We start from the raw sequence: 22,510 nt of genomic DNA, 5'->3' as shown, positions 1-22,510 counted from the left end.
CACCTATGTGAACACGTTCTTTATATTCTGTATAAAGGACTACTTTTTAGTGGAGGAAGTGAAGTTTAGTCCAAAAGAAATTCTTCTGCAGTGTAGAGGAAGTCGAGGGTCTGTGGAAGGCACCACAAGAATGGGAATTTGGAACTGACCGACTTGAGATTCTACCTGTAACAGGGAATGTGTGAGAAAAATCATAATGACAATTCTCAAAGAAAGAGTGTCATTGTCTTCTCCTCCTCTCCTCACTTAAAGCAGTTCAACAGGCAGAGCCGTCCTTTGTGGCCAATTATGATGTCAAGGCAAACTAGTTGCACAGGGATTTCAATGCAGCACCACAACTGTACACTCTGGAAGAGTAAATACAGGAGGAGTCAGACATTTCTCAGGGCCAAGATGGGCTTCAGATATAGTGACAGCAATGTAATTTTCCTGAAATCACACAGACTAGGTGACACTCATTTCTCAAGCTCTCTGAGAGCTGATGCTGCACCCAGAGGACTGACATTCGGCTAGTTGTGTTTAAAATTGTTACAGGAAATTGTGATACATTTGGAGTTGAAAATTAGCAATTGCATGAGATATTGAGATAAATTACAAGGTTATCATTTTGATGTTCATGGTCTTGACTTCTATGAGATGCAATCTGGGTGAATATTTTATGAAAAAAATCAAATAAACACACCAAGGGTTGTTCAGTTTTTGTTTTGTTTTGTTTTGTTTTGTTTTTGCTTTACCAATAAGCATTTCAGTTAGGCATTTGAGAAAGAAAGAATGTGTGTGTGTGTGTGTGTGTGTGTGTGTGTGTGTGTGTGTGTGTGTGTGTGTGTGTTTATTCAATCCATAACTCAAAAACATCATAATAGCACATGTCAAATGTTTGTATTTAAGGTTATAAAAATTGTGCATAACAGAAAAAAAAAACCTGAATACCTGGACTTGGAAAATTAATTATTTCCTCAATATCCATTACTGGGGAGTTTTTAAAATCACATTTGCCATGAGTAGTGGAACACTCCTTTCATCACACTTAGGAGGCAGAAGCAGGTGGATCTCTTTGAGTTTAAGGCTAGCCTGGTCTTCATAGTGAGCTTCAGACCAGTCCCAGCTACATAAAAAAGCCTATCACATTGCTGGTAGTTAAGTAAGTTGGGTCATAAGAGATGTGAAGAACCACAGTCTTCGAGGTCCAGAGTCAATGTGAGGCTCCTTTTTGATGACCCATCTCCCTTCTCTTTTTTCATTTTGTGAGGTAGGGACCCACTGTGTAATCATTGCCCGCCGTTTGCCTCTATTCTATCAGCACTCTACTGCCTGTTGTCTTCTAGCTGGGGATTTCAGCTGATGGCGTCAGCTTTAAGTTAGACTCTGTGAGGAAGCATGAAAGTTCTCCAGAATACTGTCACTAAAGAAATGCCATCAGGAGTGACATGTCACACTGCGATGTGTACCGCTACCCTTGAGCGCCATCCACTGTAGTTCTTTCATTGCTGTGTGTCCCCTTGCTGCCTGCCGTTGACCCTGGGTTTCTTAAAACCTACATTGTTTGTCCCTGGCTGTGGGTGAGAGTTGTGGTTCTTTTTTTTTTTTCTTTCTGATTACCATCTCTGAGCTTTGGGAAAATGAGAAAACCTTTCACAGCTATCATATTTAGAAGTGTTGTCACACAAAAGCATTCACTTTTATGAGGAGCTTCCATGTGATTCTCTCCACCGGATTGTCCAAAATGGACACTCTCCTTTTCAGGGATTCATTTGTTATGAACTTGTGATTTACAGGGAGGCACTAAAAAAAATCTGATATTTAGCTGCAAAAGAAATCAAAATTCAAAAAAATGGGATTAGGCTTTCATTTGAAAACTGGGTTGAATTGAAAGCTATAGATGTGAATCTTCTGAAATATCAGATCCGTGAAGTATGACTTGCAGGAGGCTTATTGGCATGGTCACCAGTTAGAGCCCTCAAGGAACAAATGAAGAGATAAATTGGTAGGCGTGACCCAGCACTTTACAAATCAGGTTCATCTAACCACAGTACACAGTTTTCAGAATAATTGAAATAGATATGTAGGATCCCTCCATTTCCCCCTTAATGGTTTTTTGTGTGTTCAATGTGCACTTTTTTGGTAATTAGTATGAACCAAGTGCTTTCCACCCCCACCACGTGTCACTAATAATTTTGAGATTAAAATGGCTTTACTGTGGAAAGGCTAGCCTGCTATTCCTAGGCCCAATCAGGCCTGCTGTTTGACAGATGACATCGACAGTCTCAGTGCAATCATACAGGGTAAATACCATCAGCTCTCAAAAGGCATGCTTCAGAGAAAATGCACATCGAGGCTGACTCCAGACTCACATTCTTACCCCAATAGCTCTCTGTGTTCAGTTCGGTTCTCTGTGTGTCAGTCATGTGACCAGCTGGCAAGGAATTCACTTCCTCTTGTCTTTGCTTTCTTATGTGTACAACTAACTGTAAACGGAGCGGCTAGTTTCTAGGGTTTTTGTTAGCCTTCTGGAAGTTTGTTCACTGATTTTTTTGTACATGCGCAGCAGATGGTGCTATAGAGCAAGGACCGACTAGCTTAGCACCTTCCTTGCAGGCCCTGATGACTACATAAAGAACAGTTCCCATTGTAAGCTGTGGCTATATTTACCAGATGACTTGAATTAAAAAAAATCTTCTATTCTATTCGTTAAAAAAAAAGAACAGTTTTTTTATTTATGTTACTGTTGCATAGTCGCTAGAAAATTCGTGCATAGTAACCGGAACTATAAAGAGTATTATCATATTCATTAAGATATGTAATTAAACACCATCAATATCTCTAAAATAGAACATCTAAATCATCTCATGATATCGTTACTCTTTTAAATCGGGGTGGGGGATCAGAAGTGTAAAATCCTCATTTTAAATCACAAACAGGATGCATAGAAATGGCTGAGCAGTTAAGAGCATGGTACTGTTCTTGCAGAGGACCCAAGTTCAGCCTCAGCACCTCTGATGTTTGGATCGCAATCCACCTGTAGCTCTAACGTCAGGGATATCTGGTGCCTCTGACCTCCACTGACATCTGCACTCATGTGTGTATATGCTCATACACACATACATGCCACCCCCACATACACATACACAAAATGAAATAAATATGTAAAAACATATATGTAAACATACAAAACTGCACCATTTGGGCCTTTTCTATTGGCTGCTGTCTGGGTAGAGATTTGGACGGTATCTCTTTGTTCAAATAATTTGCATAATTAAGAATATACTATGCAGCATTTGTATAGTATATGTCAGACCTGTACTCTGCGTAAATATTTACCTCAATATGTAATTTAAAATGCATGGCAAAACACAAAAATATCATTAATGTATTTCTATTTATTAAGCATCTACTGAGAAACCATTGTAACTCTACATGAACAAATAACTAACCCTGCACTCCTTGCAGCCTGTGTCCCACTAAGGAGGCAGAGCCTATGTGTTAGGTTGTGTGGTAACAGAAAACTTCTATAAAATATCAGACAAAGAGCTACAAAATGTTAAGATGCTCACACTAGATTTTGAGAACCCAGGTGGATATTCCAGATGGGTGAGGCTGTGTAAGGAAAGACTACATTTGAAAACGTATTTTAAAAGTTTTTCCATTTTTCTTGCTTAATACGTATCAAGTTCTTCCTGAACAGCAGAGGAAAAACACAATCCCTCATAAACTGTATCAGATGTCAATGTTGGGTACTGTCAGGAGAGTCCATGGCACACTGTTGTGATAACCTTGCTCTACAGCCCATGCCTGTTCCCCCACCCACAGCTCTTTCCCTCTAGAATTTTGTTCCTATAGTGTATGTCTACTAACTAGAGACTTCTGTTTGAATGCCACGACCATTCATATTGTATAAACTCATTTCCTATTTTTTAATTGATTTATACTGAATGTTACCAAGGAAATGTACATAGTCACATTCACACACATACACACACACTATATTCATAATATACATACATGATCACTTGGATCTTCTGATAACAGGAAAGTAGCTGTCTGGGCACCCACCTGTTGGTCAATTCATAAATATAAGATCTACTCCCAAATTTAAGTTGTTATGTGTTCGTCGTGTAATGTTTTTCAACCAGTGACTAAGCATATCAGAAGTACAAAGACAAGCTCACCTATTAAATTGAAGGACCATCTTTAGAAGACTGTGGCATGCAGACCTTTTATCATAACTCCCAGCATGCCTTGCATCCTGAGGTATTTTCTTTCACCTTCTTCTCCTACAGTTGATGCATATATTCCGTATGCCCTTGTGTCAGAGCTCCCAGCATGCCTTGCACCCTCCTTTCCTTGCACTTTCTTCTCCTACAATCTATGCACATATTCCATATGTCCTTGCTGCCTTCTTGTGGTCTTATCATTAGTCTCTTTAATGTCTAATCTTATCTTTGGCATCTGCCTCATAGCAGACTTGAATTAACATATCACATGAATATAGATCTGCCTTTAATATGAAAACAATCGACCTTCTGTTTTCCCTCTTTCTTGTCATCAATCTTTGATCAATGCTGAATCAGCCCATGGCAGCAGGGTGATGATAACACAACTTTCTTACTTATGACAGTGTAATTAATTCTTGTATTTTTATGAGAAGCCATTTAGCCAGCATGCCTGGTGGCATTAAGTGGCACTCTCTTGAGTAACACACGCATATCTTATTACTCTGTAGACACCTCAGTGCCGTTCATCAGATATTACCACTTCTCCCTCAGAACACACAGTAGTAGAATTACACCCTCAGTGCACTTAAAATAAATGCAGCCGCAGAATTTGGCTAGTGGATTATTCTATTGGGCCAGTAAAATATGACTCAAAGCATCTTTCCTTTACTGAGAAGAAACATGAATAGCCAGCATGCAGACAGGCTCTCTTCTCCCTGCTGTGAGACCTGGGAAAACTTATTCTGATGAAACCTATCTGCCTGTGCTCTACCATGACCCAGTAACCATTACTCCTCATCAGCTGCACTGGTCACAGCTTGTGACTATTCTGAATCCCCTGGGATTTGAGGACTTATTTAACAAGAACTAGATAGTTTCCCACTAACAACTGCAATCAATGTCCTGTTCCAAATGCCCATAAATCAATACCTCGGAATAAATACTAAAAGCTTGGTGAAGTTATAAAGTTTCATCCAAGTTTGGGTGCCTACCACTACAATATAAATAGTGAGGTTTTTTTTTTTTTTCATTCATTCAAAGACTGTGTGTTTTCCAAAGGCAAGCCTCAAATCTATGTTCATTTTCCTTGAGTAAACATAATTAAAATGTAATTAAAGTAGAAATGTTGTAATGAATTTAACATAGCACGTAACTACTGAGACGCACTGTACACACACATACAGGTAGTACACACACATATATACACACAAACACACACAGAGATACACACACACACACACACACACACACACACACACGCCTAACGTGAATTCTTAGGTACATACAATGCCCTTGCTTGAACATAGTCAAGACACTCTAGAATTACTTTGAAATATGGAATTCACAAAAAAAATGCAAAATGCAAAATCCCATGTTTACATTTTAACTTTGGAACATTAAATACCAGACTTTAAAAAGATCATTAGAGAAATAAAGTAAACGGAAAACACAAAGAAGAGAAGCAGATTTTCACTAGTAGTTTGACATCTAAATACTTATTCTACCAGGTAGACTTAAGAAACAAAGTTTATTTGAAGAAATGAAAATAAAATCAGTAGACTTAGCCAAAACAAAAAGCAAAGGAACATATGATGTATGAGAACAAATTCTAATGAGCCTAAGACAAAAGATGACAGAATGAGCTGTCTCCACAGTAGTGTGAGGGAGGGCAACACTATGGTGGAGCTCCAGTCATGCATCACAGTCACTAGGTGTTCTCTGGAAAATGTTCTGAGAGCTCCCTGCTGTTTTGTCAGGGTGTACGAATGATCTCCCATCTTTCAAAGAAAATGGTTTCCTTCCCTCCCTCCCCTCTTAGGTTAATACATTAAGGTAGTAAATGCTTAGAGGATGAGAAGCCAACACTTTAGAGTTCTGGTCTTATCTTTTGCTATTGTTCTGGAGCAGGTGACATGGATGAACAGATGGACAGATGGATGGAGAGAGGGAGGATGCATGGATGGATGGATGGATGGATGGATGGATGGATGGGTGGATGGATGGATGGATGGAGAGAGGAGAGGAATGCATGGATGAATGGGTGGATAGATGATGGATGAATGGATAGATGGATGGATGGAGAGGGGGAGAAATGCATGGATGGATGGTTGGAGAGGAATGGATGGATAGAGAGGGATGGATGGATGAACAGACAGATGGGTGGATGGACAAACAGGTGAACAGACAGATGAGCATGATCCCCTTGTCCTAGTTTATATTGTCTGTCAACAGGATCTAGAAAAACCTTGGAGATAAATCTCTGAACACATCTGACAGAGTTTTCATTTCATTTCAGTTGAGATGGGAAGACCCATTATAAATGTGAACAGAATATTCTCCCCATGGATTGAGTTCCTAAACTGAATAAGAAGGTGAAAGCAAGCTTGGTGCAAGCATTCATCCATCTCTCTGCCTCCTGAATCTCAGTTCAGTGTGACCCACTGCCTTGTGCTTTCTGCACCTTTGCTTCTCCACCATGATGGACTGTACCCCACATCTGTGACCCAAACCAAAACTTTCCTTCCTTAAGTTGTTTCTGGCAGGTATTTTGATCATATCAGTAAGAAAAATAAAAAATACACCCCTCATGGACAGTTGTGACTACAGTCTAGAAAACTGTTAAAACCACAGTCCTCAAACATGACTGTCAAAGGAGAACTTGAACTATATTCGGGGTGGGTATTCAATGGGCTAGCCCAGAAGGCAATCCACATGTAAGGAGTCTTACTGAATGGAGTTCTAAAGATGTAAACATTTAAGATCAAAGGATATACTCACATAGAAAAAGCATAGATGCCCCATCTCCCAGAAAAAAGGATTTAACAGCACAGCAGAAATAGAATATCCTAAGAAGATGGAGACATGATCCTGACTTAATGAATTAAAACCTGCTGGGAATCCAGATTTGCAACATAGTTTTAAGAATGAGGATGCAGGAGAAGGCTGGACTGACAGGGAAGCTCAGAAGAACAGAGGTTTCAGGTATGCTAACCAGTAGAAGGAACTCAGCTGAATGGGAACAGGAGGAAGGAGGCCATCTGTCCCCAGTCATGATTGACTCTTAGGATAAAAATATCGTTCGTTAGAATAGCAGAAGATGCCATCTCTGTCTGCATCCTCTTCTTACTGATAATGATCAACCTTCCAGTATCTGCTGACACTTGTAGAAAAAATTGCTTTCATGTCCTCTGCTGGGTGGCTCAGGACTGACCAGTAGAAGCAACAAGTCAATCATGACTAGTTCTTATCTTCTTCTGTTCCACATATATTCTAAAATTTATACAACTGTCAAAAATGAAGGAAAGAAATCTCAAATCTGTCTAAAGTCTGGCTTCATGAGTGGGCCTGGTTTGTCAGATAGGCCCATCAGGATAGATCCCACTTCTGACCAAAAAAGGATCTGCAAACTGCATGCTGCGTGCTTCGTCATGCTGTGGGAAACTCCGAGTCACCCAGAGTCAATATGGTATAAGAAAAGTATAAAAGGCAAAATTTGAATTTCATCATTTTGAAATGTCAAGAATGGGTTCTGATGGCTTAGATTGGAGTTTTTGATTCTTTATCGTAGATCTGAGTGATTATATTTCTCCCAGAATCAGTGCATTTCTTGAAAAGTGGCCAAACAAAGAGCTTTTACAGTCTCTGTGGCTGCTGTCGTTCACACGTGTACATTTTATTAGTTTCCTGAATCTATTCAGATGTACGTCGGACACTGACAAGAGCAATCTTCTGGCTTAACAGGCTGCTTTATTTTTGTTCATTCCATGCTAGGGATTGAACCCAGGACCTCGCATATGCTAAAAGCAAATTCTATCACTGAGCTACACGTGCCCAGCCCTTGGTTTTGTTGTTGTTTGGTTTTGATTATTTGGGGTTGCTTTGGGTTTCTGTTTTGAACCAAGTATTCTCTGTGTGACTCAGGCTAGCCTTGAACTTGCCAGCCTAGACCTACCTATATTGCTCCCAGGTTCAGGAAGTGTAAGCATGTGCTACTGCACTGAGCTAAATGGAAGCCTCTGTGCCTTACAAACTTCAGTGATGTCCTACAAGAACCATTTCATAGTCCTGAAGCAGATGTGTGCACTGTGTCAGTGTGGGTATGCATACCAAGCCAAGGGTTTCTCCTCGTGCATTGTATATTGTGGTGGTTTAAATATGCTTGGCCCAGGGAGTTGCACTATTAGGCACTGTTATGTGGCTTTGTTGGAGGAAAGTATCATGATGAATGTGGGCTCTAAGACCCTCATCCTAGCTGCCCAGAAGCCAGTCTTCTCCCAGAGGCCTTCAGGTGAAGATGTAAAACTCTCAGCTCCTCCTGCCTGGACACTGCCAAGCTTCTGCTTTAATGATAATGGACTGGACCTCTGAACCTGTAAGCTAACCCCAATTAAATGTTGTCCTTATAAGAGTTGCTTTGGTCATGGTGTCTGGTCACTGCAGTAAAACCCTAAGATATATATATCTTCAGGCAACTGGGAGAAATGACAACATTGACAGTCAGCAGTCACTGGCACCTAAGTCACTTGGGAAGTTAGTTTCTCACTTTCTCTCAGTACATAAATCATCTGCACTCTGCTTCACAAGTAAATACTCTTCATTTCATACACAGGCAGGAATGTTCTTGTGTCCACTGTTACTCCTCTTGGATGCGCTACGTAAAACTTAGTCATGAAGACACAGCAGCAGGCAGCACACGTTGTGCTTGTAACTCAAGTCTCCAGTAACAGTTATGTGATTCCTTTGCAGATGTGAATGCTTTGACACCTGACAACCATCTTACTCCATTCTTGAGGGGACTTAAAGCATTGACATAAAATGCAATTTAGGTAGAATTTCTTCATTTGAGATCAGGTACCTGGAAGCAAAAACTTAAAGGCTATTAGCATAAGGTTATAGAGCTTACACTGCAGCCTGCGTCTGTCTCTTTAGTGCTATGGTCTTTTCTGTCGTGGAGCTTGAGCTGAAGCCTTGAGCTTCTGAACCATGCATCCAAAGCATCCGCTCATGTGCTTCACAGATGTACATAACTGTAATTCCCTCGGAACATTAAAAATGATTTTTTTGTTCAGTGCTCCAGCACTTGCAAGGCATTCCTAAGATCCTGGGTTTGATCCCCAGAGCCAGAGACAAAAGTAAAATTGTTTTGAATGAAAACACTTTACAAGGATTTTCTTCCTTTCACCATGAGGCAGGATAATCCATGACTTCTCACCTTTGATTCCCCGATTAGTTCAGATGTAAAATAATGTGATTACTTGCTTATTTTCTTTCCAAGGGCAATTTACTGCGAGTCCTCAGCACACTGTACTAAGAAGGCATTTCAGAAGATAGAACAGGATAGTACCTCAGTACATAGGACTGCCTGTCCTTACCTTCAATCTCAGCATGGTTCCCAGACTTATATTCACGTATCACATGATTATTTACCAGGGTTTATGATTTTTGATGAGACTCTGAGCCACAGGCTTGTTTCAGATTTTAACTTCTGTATCACAAAAGGTCAACCATCCTTTACTGCATGCTATGTGAGATGATATTGTTTTTAACCTAGGAAGGGCAGGCCTGTTAAATTGCCTATGCTTACACTTACTCCAGATGGTTCTGGCCAATTTTGGCAATACTGCTATGAGATTTGTCCCATATACCATCTGCAATCTTTAGCTCCACCCATAGCTGAACAATTTTAAGACAAACCAGGCGTTATTGGTATTTACAAAAACAAAACTATGGTTTCTGTGTCACAATTTGAAAATAATCAGCTTTTGAGCAAATTGTGTTTGGTTGGCTCCTCTGTACATCAGGTAGACAGACACTAGGTGGCAACATGCGAGCTGCAAAAGCTTCCTTTTCTTCTAGAATCTTCTGATTCTGGGGCTGTAATGTAAATTCAGCTCCTGTGAGGTCACTACTATTCTTAGTTACAGTTTAATGTGGTGCTTGTTTTAAAGCTTAAAAACACATATGGAACCATTTTTGCTGTTGTTATTCCTGCTACCTAGAGATCAAACCCGTATCTTGAACATGATAGGTAAGTGATGAACCACTGGGCTAACGAAACTTTTTAAATGGATTGAAGCAATTACAAAGGGGTCTCTGCAGTGCTTTTTAAGAGAAACCCAAGAGAGCTGAGGAACAGCAGACGTATCAGGTCAGATTGTAATGCACATGGCTACCTCTAGATAGATGTTCTTGGTCAACATTGAAACAGAATTGTCTCTTAGAGCAAACGCCTGATGCTGACTGAGGGGATGAGCATAGGTTCTTGTATGAAGGCACATTTACTCACACCTGTAAATGTGTGTTTGCTTTCTATTGTTATATGTTGTTTTCTTAGAAGGGAGAGGAGGCAGTCACAGGCATTGGTTCCCAAATCTGATCAACAGAACTCAACAATGCTTAGAAGGTGTATGTGGGGGGCAGAGTTCTCTGAGGGTCAGCCTGGGCTTTTGTATTTACTGCAAGAGTGCCTGTTGATGTCCAATGGCTACTTGCATCGGAGTGCATGCCGTAAAGTATGATGTGAGGATGCTTCTTGTTCTTTGAAAGTTGAAAGTGAGCCCATCGTTTTTATTAGAGGCCATAGATACACTTCAGAAGGAGATGATTTTCTCTTGAATGACAGCCACTATGAATATCCCCCAAACAAGCATTAGGTAAAGTCATTGTCCCCTCCAGAAATGAAAATCAGTGCTTTCATGAATGTTGTATGTCAGAGTGAACCTTGAGTGACTCACCAAAGGCCAAGGTACTGAAAGCTTGGGCTCAGGTGTGGATCTGTTGAGAAGATGTGGAAACTAAGAAATAGGACAGACTGGGAAGTCTTAAATCATTGGATTGTGCCCTCAGTGGAGAGGGTGGAATACCAGACTCTTTCTCTCTCTTTTGATTCCTGACTCTCAGGTGAACACTTGTGTTTCACTGTATACTGCCACCATCAATGTTGCCTCCTCATAACCAAAACAACAGTACTATCAGTTATAGACAGCAATCTCCTAAATCGTAAGTAGCGTGTTATTGTAGTAACAGGAAACTAAATAATACAAGCTTACCGTGTGTGTGTGTGTGTGTGTGTGTGTGTGTGTGTGTGTGTGTTTCTAATTCTTAATTTCTAAGAATTCTTTTTTGTCAGAGAAATGAGCACTTCTCATTTTTTTTATCCTTCTCCATATTTCTTCCCCTTTGACCAATGGGCCCACTAAATGTCGTAGATACTAACCTTTTGTTTTCTAGTTTCAATATCTCAACTGAGTGGAAGGACTGTTCTTCGTTGCTGATTTGTATTTAGTACTAGCTTTGTGTTTTAAGTACACGGTGATGCTGGTCACTTGCTTGATTATCTGTTGCTAAGAGCATTCATATATTTCATCCAGTTTCCCAACTTGGTTTTTATTTGCTAACACTTGAGGAAATTATAAATTGGGAAGCATCTCAACACCCGGCATCTAATTAGCACCCCTTCTTCCTCTTTTTTCTCTCCTCTCTCAATTTTGTGCTGTTTGGTCAATTCTGTTTCTCCATCATCCTTGAAGAGAAAAACAAAGCATTTGTGTGAATGTTATAAAACAGACCAGTGGCTCATGGAAGCTTGGTGGATGCCTCTGCTTTAGCTGATGACATAAGCTGAGAATGCTGACGTGTCATCGGAGAAATGTGTCTGCCTTTCAAAGAGAAGACTCAGAGATGAAGGAGAAAGTAGGATAGGGGTACATCTAAATCCATCATCATTTTAAAATCTTTTTTCAAAATTTTTTATTCAAAAATAGATTTTTCTCTCATACAATATCAACCACTCTCTCCATTCTTCCTCTCTCCACTTCTCCTAGACCCTCCCACCTCCCCTCTACTCCACATCCATTCTCTCTTCATTTCCTCTGCAGAAAAGAGCATGTCTCTGAAACACAACAGCCAAACAGAATAAAATACACCCCCCTCCCCCCATTGGGTACCCAGGCTTTACTAAATACAGTGTCTAGGTTTCTGGAGAAGTTTTAATCTAAACACATGCTAGTGTTCATCAGAATCCAGACAGAGATTTGCTCAGAAACCGTGGACTCGAAACATATGAGCTGACTCATATGTTTCTGCCCTGACTAATTCCTGTTTTAATGTCAGACATTTGATGATTAATTTTAGGTTTGCTGTCTTCTATAGCTGCATAGAGTCCAGGCAGACTGTCTATGCAAATGTTCTTCACTAATTAGATTCAATTGTATTCCCTGAACCAATTATAGAAATTATATTTACAATAAATATTTCCAGTAGAAATTAAGCATGTATAAATATTGCTACAATAATAAAATTCATGTGCTAAAGTCCACCCTTCCCTCTCCTTCCAGAGTCAAGAGAAAAGGTGAAGGCTAGATTTGGGGTGGGCAGAGAGATAAACATAGTCACGGGAGAATAAAGTGTTATATTTTGTCTCAAATGACCCCAAATAATATAAATGAATCCCTTTAAGAGGAGAGAAATTACCCCATGTTCTACCATTCATTCTCAATCATACGTAGTGTTGAAATTCCCTAGATATATAGCTAATAGGAAATTTGAGGAAAACACCAAAAATTTGAGGAAATTTTTGTTATTTCAATACATAAATTGTTTAGAAATATTGTTTGTCTACATTGCTGCAAAGTCAGAATTTACATTTGTTTTCGATCACACAATAAGTGTGTCACAAACTACAACATCATGACTGTGATGTCTAACTCCATGGGTCAAGAGCCCAGGCAAGTGTAGCAATGTCGCATAGGACTGCAATCAAGGTGTCCACTCACCAAGGCTCTTCTGTGTGACTTTATATTCTGAATTTACCTTTTAGCTGTTCCTCAGGAGTTCCCCCCATTCATTGTCAGGTGACTCCATCTTTGAAGCCATCATCCCAACCTGCACCTCTCCTTTTCTCTTCTAACTTTTAGAGTACATTCTCTTCTCCCAGAGATGCAGAGATGCTAGTTAACATCACCTGACTGGGGACGTCAAACACTCAGTTCCTTCAGAGCTGTGCCTGCATTGGTGTTTGAGTTAATAATCAATTGCTAGGAGCCTGGAGCCATCCTCAAGCCTCTCTCTTCCCCAACATCCCATTCTGTAGCACTCCCCCCCCCCCCAGCCCCATGGCAGTCTTGACCAGAGACAAATAGAAGGATGCAGAATTTGATCCTTGCTCAAAACTTTACAAGAGTATTGGCAGATATCACACACTATAGAACTTGAAGGAATTTAGAAAATTCTAAAGCACTTTACTAAACCACAGACTTGACATTGATTGTGATTTATGGGAATGGAAAGGAACAGTGTTACTACCATTAGCCAAGATATTCAGCACACTCGGGTTTTGCAAACCTTCCAGATGACTATCATTGCACATTATAAAACTCACCAGCCCAAAACTATTCAATCTAGAATTATGGAAGGAATGGCAAATCTAAAAGAGTATAGTACATCAGTCACAGAGATGCTGAATTCTTCTATTGCTCTTCTTGAAAGAAACATGTCCTTGGGAGAAATGTGGATCTCTTGGAGACATTTCTGTGACCCAATGGGAGAAAAGAAATTTTTCCATAAAAATGTTTCTGCCATTGCACATTTGCACATGAGGCCATAGTTAATTCGAATTAGGATTTCCAACATTTGACCATGTTACTGACTTCTTTCTATCTTATGTGCTCCTTAACGTGTTAAGTGGTTTTGTTGGTGGTGGTGTTTCTGCTTTTATGTATGCTAGGCAAGTGCTCCAACAAGGAGCTGCATTCCCTGCCCTTCAAAATTATTTTTAAATCCACAGCAGAGACAAAGAGCAATTGGTCCTTTGTAGGCAGTGGAGACGTTTTTCTTCTAAGTACCCCTCAACAGTAGACCCGCTGCCCTGTCCTTCGCTCACGGTAGGATGTTGAGAAAGGAAAGCTGCAACATTGTGTGAATGATTAAAGGTCAGCTGTCCACCCTCGTTCCTTAGTTCTGTTTCATCATGAAAGCTGTGGTAATCTGAAGACCATTTTTGGAGCTGAATATCAATATTGGAGGTACTTCTGAGTTAGAAATGGTTCAATTGCAAGAAAACTTCACTCAGAATGTGTAGCACGTTCTGTAAGAATATAGTCTTCTGATGTGAGAGTCTGCTGAGTCTTATAACCTTACCTCTATGACTGTAGACAGAAGAGGCACCCATGTCCTGCCCATATCATGCATCTCTACAAGGGGTTCTTAGAACTAGCACGAGGCAGCAAGTCTATGGGTCAGATGTTAACTCCAAGTTACCAGCAAGGCATCCTTGTCATGTTAAGGGAGAAAGAAAAGCTCTTGTACTTGAAGTCACCTAACCTAGAGAACCCAGTTTTGAATTCTGTACTACTTCTTGTTCTATGTCTTTTGTCCTCTGTTTCATGAGTCTTAATGTGTCCCTGCCTGGAGGCTGCTTTATGAATCTATCCTGCATATCTTCTGTCTGTTTCTGCTTATGTGAGTCTCTCTGTGTGAATGTGTGTGTGTGTGTGTGTGTGTGTGTGTGTATGCGTGCATGTGTGTGTGTGTGTGTGTTTCTGTCTCTTTGTTTCTGTGTATGCCTGCCTGCTGTATGAGCTGTGTGTGTCTTCTGTCCTCCCTAACAAAGGACCTCACTCTGTCTTTATTGAACAGCACAGAAAGCATCATATGAGGAAGGACCGAGAAACTTAACAGAAATCTTTAACAGTTTTACAAAGGATTAAGTCATTGGCTGCAACTGATTCCAGCTGATCCAGACCCCCCCCAAAAAAAAATCATTGTTTATCAACCAATATTTGTAATTGGCTGCTTTCACCCTTTATGGTAGATTTTAGGAAGTTGCTGTCAACTTCTATATGTGCTGCTTTGAGAAAATGAAATGCATGCATAGTCAGGCGCATGAGAGGGTACACAATTTAAGACTACAGTCAGGGGAATGGGAGGGTACATAATTTCATAATTTAAGACTATAGCTATGCATTAGCTTAGGATGTAAAAGTTGACTGCATTGACAATCCAAATCAAGTAAGAATTGCTGCATCATTCTCTTAAAGTCAGGTCAGACACTTTGGTTGCATAGTAGGACAGCAGCTAGGTCAGACAGTTTGGGTACACAGTAGGACAGCAGCCAGGTCAGACAGTTTGGGTACACAGTAGGACAGCAGCCAGGTCAGACAGTTTGGGTGCACAGTAGGATGCCAGTCTGGTCAGACAGTTTGGGTGCACAGTAGGATGCCAGTCTGGTCAGACAGTTTGGGTGCACAATAGGATAGCAGTCTTGTCTTAAGTGACCCCAAGGCATATTATTAATTCTGCCTGTGAGGTCCAGCAAAAGTCCCAGTCTCTTATAATGTTAGAGGAATTTTCAGAACATTGTATTGCTACAGCATGGCAACCCTCCTAATCAAATATTCCCCAGATGGTGGAAGACTAAGAGATATATCACAATATGACAATAATGAGAACGGTTAGCACCTTCACAAAACCCTGCTGGTCCCCAAAATGATAGATAGCCAACCACAGAGAGGCAGAAGGTGCTCTCTACAGCATCTTTCCTTCATCACAAAGGGGAAAAGTTCGCTTCTGTCTGGTCCTGAGGATAAAGATGACATGGATCAGTTAACTGGAGAAAAGCACTCAGATTTACCTAATATGAATTTTAAATGACATGTAACCTTCATAGGAAAAATAAAGAGCCCTACCCCCCCCCCAAAAAAAGTACTAAATTTGGATTAAAAGTACTAATTGGTGAGTCATGGCTGCACAGAGGGGCTGGAGCTGGAGTGTTTAACTGAGAGAGAAATGGTCACAGGGAAATGGTGAGTGAACAGGCTGCTGTGCCCTCTGGCTTCTTGCACTCTGACTCCCTCCCCTGAGGGCAGGAGTGCTATGCCTTCCTATGTGGAAGGTATCTCACAGGGGATTTCCTTGAGTGGCTTCAAGTGGCATAAAAGGCCTTTCTTTCAAACATCCTTCCCTTCTTATAAACACTGGATTACAAGTCAGATATCTGTACACGTTTAGAGGCTTGGGGGAGGGAATCTCTAGGGATGGGGGTGGAAGTAAAGTAAATCTTTTTCTAGCTGCTGCTGCTTCACTTTGTAGCTGATAAGTAGGCACCTTTTATGATGGAAATGTGGGTGCCATCTCTATTCCTGTTTCTCACCTTCCTGCAAACTCCCTAGTAAGACTCTGAAGGTTGTGACTATCCCCCCTTTTTTTTTCTTAAATATATTTATTTATTCACTTTACATCCCCATTGATATCTCCCTTAACCTCCCCCCACATAGTCCCTCCTTCCATCCCCCATCCTCTTCTCCTCTGAGAGGAAGGAGGCCCTGCTGGGTATCCTCCCACCCTGGCACATCAAGTCTCTGCACATCCTCTCCCATTGAGGCCAGAGAAGGCTGCCACTCAGGGAAGCATATTCCACAGACAGGCCACAGCTTTAGGGATAGCTCCCACTCCAGTTGTTCAGAATTCACATGAAGACGGAGCTACACACAGGCTACATATGTGCAGCAGGCCTAGGTCCAGCCTGTGTGTGCTCTGGTTGATGGTTCGGGCTCTGCTTTCTGAGGCCAACTTCTCTGAAAGACACATGTGGAAATGTTACCTCCAGGCTGAATTCCATGAGCACTTGTAGCCCCTGAACAAGAGAAGTAGTCCTTTATCTTGCCAAGCCCTGTTTTAAAAGGACATAGGACCTGGTAGGAGAGATGGCTCAGTAGTTAAGAGCACTGACTGCTCTTCCAGAGGTCCTAGGTTCAATTCCCAGCAACCATATGGTGGCTCACAGCCATCTATAATGGGATCTGATGCCTTCTTCTGGTGTGTCTGAGAAGAGCCAGTGTGTACACGTATATTAAATAAATAAATCTTTTTTTTAAAAAAAATAAAAAGGACACATTGAAGTTTATGTCACATACTTGTCACAGACTGCCACATCCCCTGCAGGACAGGAGACATTTCTCGACATTTCTTCTTGAATATCTCGTCTTGCTGCTGACCTCAACTTACACCAAACCTCAACTTTGAGTCACAGAAATCTTTGTAGCATGCTGAGTTTTGTGAAGGAACAGGAGAAAATGTGAAAAGAAACTGTGTCTAGAGACTTGTGGTTCCCTCACCCTTTGTGAAAAGGGGACATGACTTTCCTTTCCGTGCTTGAGCAAAGACAGAAATCTCTCTGTTCTTAAATGGACAAATAATCCTCGTCATGCATAAAAATGTTTTAAGAATTGTATAAGAAAAAGTCATCCTGAAACAGACAAAAACTCCATTTCCACCTTGGTACATTATATTTTTTTCAGGACCTAAAATCCAACTTTATAAGAACTGTAATTGTAAAAGTCAACAGTTACTGCTTACTGCACAGCAATTTAACTTCTATGGTTAATACCTTCCTCAACCCAATAGTGTTCTTGTCTGATAACAAAAACAGAAGCACAGAGAAGTTAAAGAACCTTCTAATGTCACACAGATGGAAAGTGATGGATTAAAGTTAGAGCCAAGAAAAGTGTGAGCATCAGTGTTAAGCATCTTCCAAGATCACAGGTTTGCTCACACTTGTGAGCTCTTCATAACTCCACAGATCAGGTAATGGTGAGAATAACCAGACTGAATCCACAGAGCTGCTAATGATGACAATAACTAGGAGTGTATTTCCCTTTGGCTCTGACTTCTTTGCTATGGATCTTTGACTGTGTTCTATATTTTCTCAGTATTCATTTAATTGGGCAATTAAAAATTAAAAGTCAGCCCTGAGTTGGAAGTCTTTGACTAAAAAAGCTATCTGTGTGACATTGGAAGGTTCTTTATCTTCTCTGTGCTTCTGTTTTTGTTATCAGACAAGAACACTATTGGGTTGAAGAAGGTATTACCATAGAAGTTAAATTGCTGTGCAGTAAGTAGCAACTGTTGACTTTTACAATTACAGTTCTTTTCATTGCTTTTATTTATATGTATCAACAAAGAAGTAATTAAGTTGTGACTGTGTTGGCTACATTTATTGTTCCTATGACCAAATCCCTAACAGGAAGTAACTTAAAGGAGCAAGTGTTTACTTGGAATCATGGCTTGAGTCTATCAGGTCAAGGAAAGGCATGGGAGCAGATGGTTCCAACCCAGGCAGTGTGAGTGTGGCACCTCTTGTTCACCTCAGAGAGTGTGTCCAGCCAGAAGTGGATCAACTATAACCCTCTCACTCCATCCCTACAATACTACACCCATCTCCTAGGACAAGGGCATCAATCCTTCAAAGGCATTTTGTTCTAGGAAGGGGGTTGGGGGGGGCAGAGAGATATTAAGAAATTTCCAGGAAGAAAGTAACCAATCCATGAGGTAAGAGAGCATCAGGTCATCTCCATCAAACTCTCTTCCCATAAGCCTCAGGGCTCATGGCTCAAGATTGGGAGAGCTAGAGAGAGTAGACACCTGCTTTGAAAGAGTGCTTGCCAAGTTGGATGTCAACAGATCGCACACAGATACTCACAGAAGCTAGGGCTGCATGCAAAAGACCTGAACAAGATGCAGCCAGGTGAGGTCAAAGCACAGGTGGAAGAGGGGTTCACAGGGGCCTTGTCCTACCTGAGGAGATGTTGGTAGTTGGTAACTGTTGAGGGAGGGAGAGTCCAGTTCATTGTTGTTTGTTTGTTTGCTTTGCTTTGCTTTGTTTTGAGGGATGGAGGGATATGCTCCAATAGATGGCCATGAACATACAAACAACACCAAGTAGACCCAGTAGCTGGAGAGACAGACAGGCAGGGGAGGGGGGGGCTTCATTGGGAGGGAAAGATGGTGGGGAGAATAGTGACAGAGTTAGAAGGACGAAAAAGAGGGTCTCAAACAGTTTTAAAAAGAAAGCAAGGAGAGGAAGAAGGAAAGCTGGCCAGAGGGGAGTGAGGGGATTAGAGGGGAGGGGAGGAATGGAGAGGGGAGTGGCTGGGGAGGGGAGCAATTAAGAACAAGGTATAATGACACATGTGTTTAAAAAGTCATAACAAACACACTTATTCTGTGATGCTGTAAAAATGACTTTAATAAGGAAGTGTTGTGTCAGTCTGACCCTATTAAGATCGAAGTGCTGGAGTTCGCACCAGGTAGGCAGGAGGAAGCATCTATCTGCAGAGGAGGCAGCTGTTTATTGAGGAGCACTCAGTGTTTACGGGTTTAACTATTTTAATAGTGAATTCTAAGCCTGGCTTTTGCTTTCCCTTCCTTGTTCCCAAGCATACAATATATACATCTTCCTCTTTCCCTGACTTAACATCCCAAAAGAAAAGTCCTCAAATCCTACCCGAATGGACAGCATACATGGAGGGAATAAACATGGTGAGCAGGTCTTGTGTGGACTCAGGGAGCTCAGAGTTCTCTCACAAGAGTACTCAGAGTGACGTGAGGGATGCAGGCAGTGGTGGGAAGCTCCCAAGAGACATCCTATTTCTTTCTAAAAGGGTCCAGAGAGTGAATACCCATGTTTAAAAAAAAAAAAAAAAAAAAAAAAGGAAATCTCAAGCTTAAATGGACTGTAAATATTTGGGAAAGAGCCATTACAGAAAATCTCCAGTTTAAAAAATAAAAAAAGAAAAGAGAAGAAATATATGTTCTGCGTTTCTGTTCAGTCATGTGAAAATTCAATCTCTCTCCTTATAAGACAGAATTGTAATTAAATGTTCCCCCACGATTTCTCCCAACGGCTGAGTTTCGGGTTGGCTGTGCGTTTGCACCAAGACTGATTGTCATACCCTCTGCACACCTGGTTTCCATTAGGAAACATGTGCTTTCCATAGACGCTTGCATCAACAGCCAGCTGTTTCCTTCCTAGTATAACTTCATATCAAGGGCCCCGTTTGCACTGTAGTATTTAATCTTCTTAATAAAAATGTTTGAGAAGCTGTCACAGTGCCAGCTCTAGTGACACATGCCAGAAATCCCAGCACTCGGAGGGAGAGGCAGGAAGATTGGACTTTAAGGACAAACCTGTCTCAAATTTTCAAATAAAACTGCTACTGTAAGAGATATCTGGCCTGCTCTTCAGTAACTGAGAAACAACCGATTTGACCTTTTCCAAATGGCCTACCTACGGTGCCAAAAAGAGTGGGCGTGCGAATTGTAAACAACGGAGTCAGTTACCACCAAAGCTACACTGAGGGTACCAAGTAGGACCTCTCAGATGCTGCAGAAGCAAGCTCGGCATGCCGGACAAGAAGGAGCAGGCAAACTGTGATTGAGTTGGAAAGACTTCATTGTTCCTGGTTAAAACAAAGAGAAATCGGTTCCATAGTCAGAAACCATTAGCCACCAATACAATGTTAATCGAGTGGGTGTCTGGGCGGTGTTGCTGAAGGTTCGAAAGTGCATACGTGGTAATTTCCTGGTGTTCTGAGTCCCACAGATTTATTTCTGGAGCACTTCCAAAGCCCAAAACCTACTGAAGTGAATCTATATTGTCCCCCTGCACCTAAAATGTCACTTTCAGAGGAGTCCATAAATGACTGGGTTTTGAAGCTACATTCCAGCAGGTATTTTTCCCCCCAAATCCAACCTTAGGGTTTTTTTTTTTTTTTTTAGTTTAGTTTTTTTTTTTTTTACTTATTCAGTTCACATCCCACTCACTGCTCCCTCCTGTCACCCCCCTCAAAATCCTTTGCCCTTCCCCCTCTCCTTCTCTTCTGAGCAGGTAGGGAACCCCTGAGCATCCCCACCACCCTGGCACTTCAAGTCTCTGCAAGGTAAGGTGCTTCCTCTCCCACTGAAGCCATATAAGGCAGCCGAGCTAGAAGAACATAGCCCACGTACAGGGAACAGCTTTTGCGATAGCCCCTGCTCCAGTTGTTCAGGACCCACATGAAGACCAAGCTGCACATCTGCTACATCGGTGCGGGAGGGAGGGTAGGTCAAGCCTTTGTATGTTCTTTGGTTGGTGGTTCAGACCTCCAGCAGGTATTTTTAGATTCTTTTTTTTTCTATACACTCTTCTGTAATGTGAAACATTCCTCGGAATATCCCAGAGAACACAACTGATTTTTCTTCCTGGCATATCATTAGTCTTTCTTCGATGGAAGAAATAGTGGAACTAAGTCAATCTTTGAGAAGGGAAGGTTTCTGTTCGCTCACACTTAAGGCACTTCCACGAGCATCTCACCTTGTTGCCTTGGCAGCACAGCACAGATGGAGAAAGCACACACGGGGCACCCGCTCATAGCAGCCAGGATTTTTAACAAAAAAGGAGGAACCCTAGTACCCTCTTCCACGGAATTGAACAATGGGCCAACTTTTTTCCACTTGCTCACACCTTCTAAAGATGCCTCTGCCTTCCAGTTAGAGTGACAGGCTGGAAACTATTTTCTTCTTCAGCATATGGTCTGTAGAAGATGTTCCAGAACTGAACTGCAGCCCTCACACACACAGCTGTGCTGAAGAGATCACGGGTGAGGTTTGCACTGATTGACACATGCAGTGGTCCTTCCCTGTGGCTTTAATCTCAATGTAGGAAAGCTATTTCTATCTGATACTTTATGTATCTAACGCTTGTTAAAGTTATGTCCACCTACAGAAGTGCAAAAAAAAATAATAATAAATGCTCAGTTTTATAAATTCCTATTAAAACCTAATAAAAGTAAGATAAATTTCTTCGGAAAGGTGCAGAAAGAGTTGCCTATCTGAGGGAGATTGTCTTTGTTTCTCAGCCCATCTCCTTTTCCCTCCTCCAGTCTTGCTCACACACTCATATGTTGGAATTGGCAAGAAGTATTTCCCCAGCTTCAAAGCCTATATTCTACCTTTAATGTGCATGCTCTGCTCCTGGTCAAATAAGAAATGAAGTCACCTAAAATAAAGGGAAGAAACCATCAGAACATCGGATTTCTCTGGACTCCTTTGTGATTTATGAGAGCTGGGGTGTTTGGAACTGGGTCCCAGAAACAGGACTCATATCTTCTGCACTGAGTAACACCTGTCTAGTTCCAGCTCTGCTCTCTATCTATCACACATCTCACTTGACCAAAGAGCTGGTTGGCTACCACAGGCTGGAGCCTTTAAGAACCACTGCTAAGGGGCAGCCGAAAAAGGACTCTCCTTAATTATGCAGAATCCAGATTCTGTAACTTCAGTGAAGGAGAAGACATTTACTAATATATGAAGTCCATTAGTAAGTTGGAGAACAATATTTAGGCATCAGAGGGGTGCCATGAGAAGGGTTAGGCAATACAGAAGACAGAGCCTGGGGAGTCTCGTGCAGCATCTAGGGATGGAGGAGGCAAAGCCCTTCCAGAGAAGCCTGCAACTGAGTTTAAGAGAGTAGAGGATGAGATGAC

General features: G+C 41.3%; 1 protein-coding gene across 11 annotated transcripts in view; it reads left to right on the top strand.

Moving 5' to 3' along the window:
• The window catches only part of Dlgap1 (DLG associated protein 1), a 759,724-nt gene that overhangs the window by 303,255 nt on the left and 433,959 nt on the right, over positions 1–22,510 (top strand). The window lies entirely within an intron of this gene.

This window comes from Arvicanthis niloticus, chromosome 21 (genome assembly GCF_011762505.2).
Source record: "Arvicanthis niloticus isolate mArvNil1 chromosome 21, mArvNil1.pat.X, whole genome shotgun sequence".
Lineage (NCBI taxonomy): Eukaryota > Metazoa > Chordata > Mammalia > Rodentia > Muridae > Arvicanthis > Arvicanthis niloticus.
The sequence above is the reverse complement of the archived record's forward strand: the minus strand, read 5'-3'. Positions and strand labels throughout refer to the sequence as shown.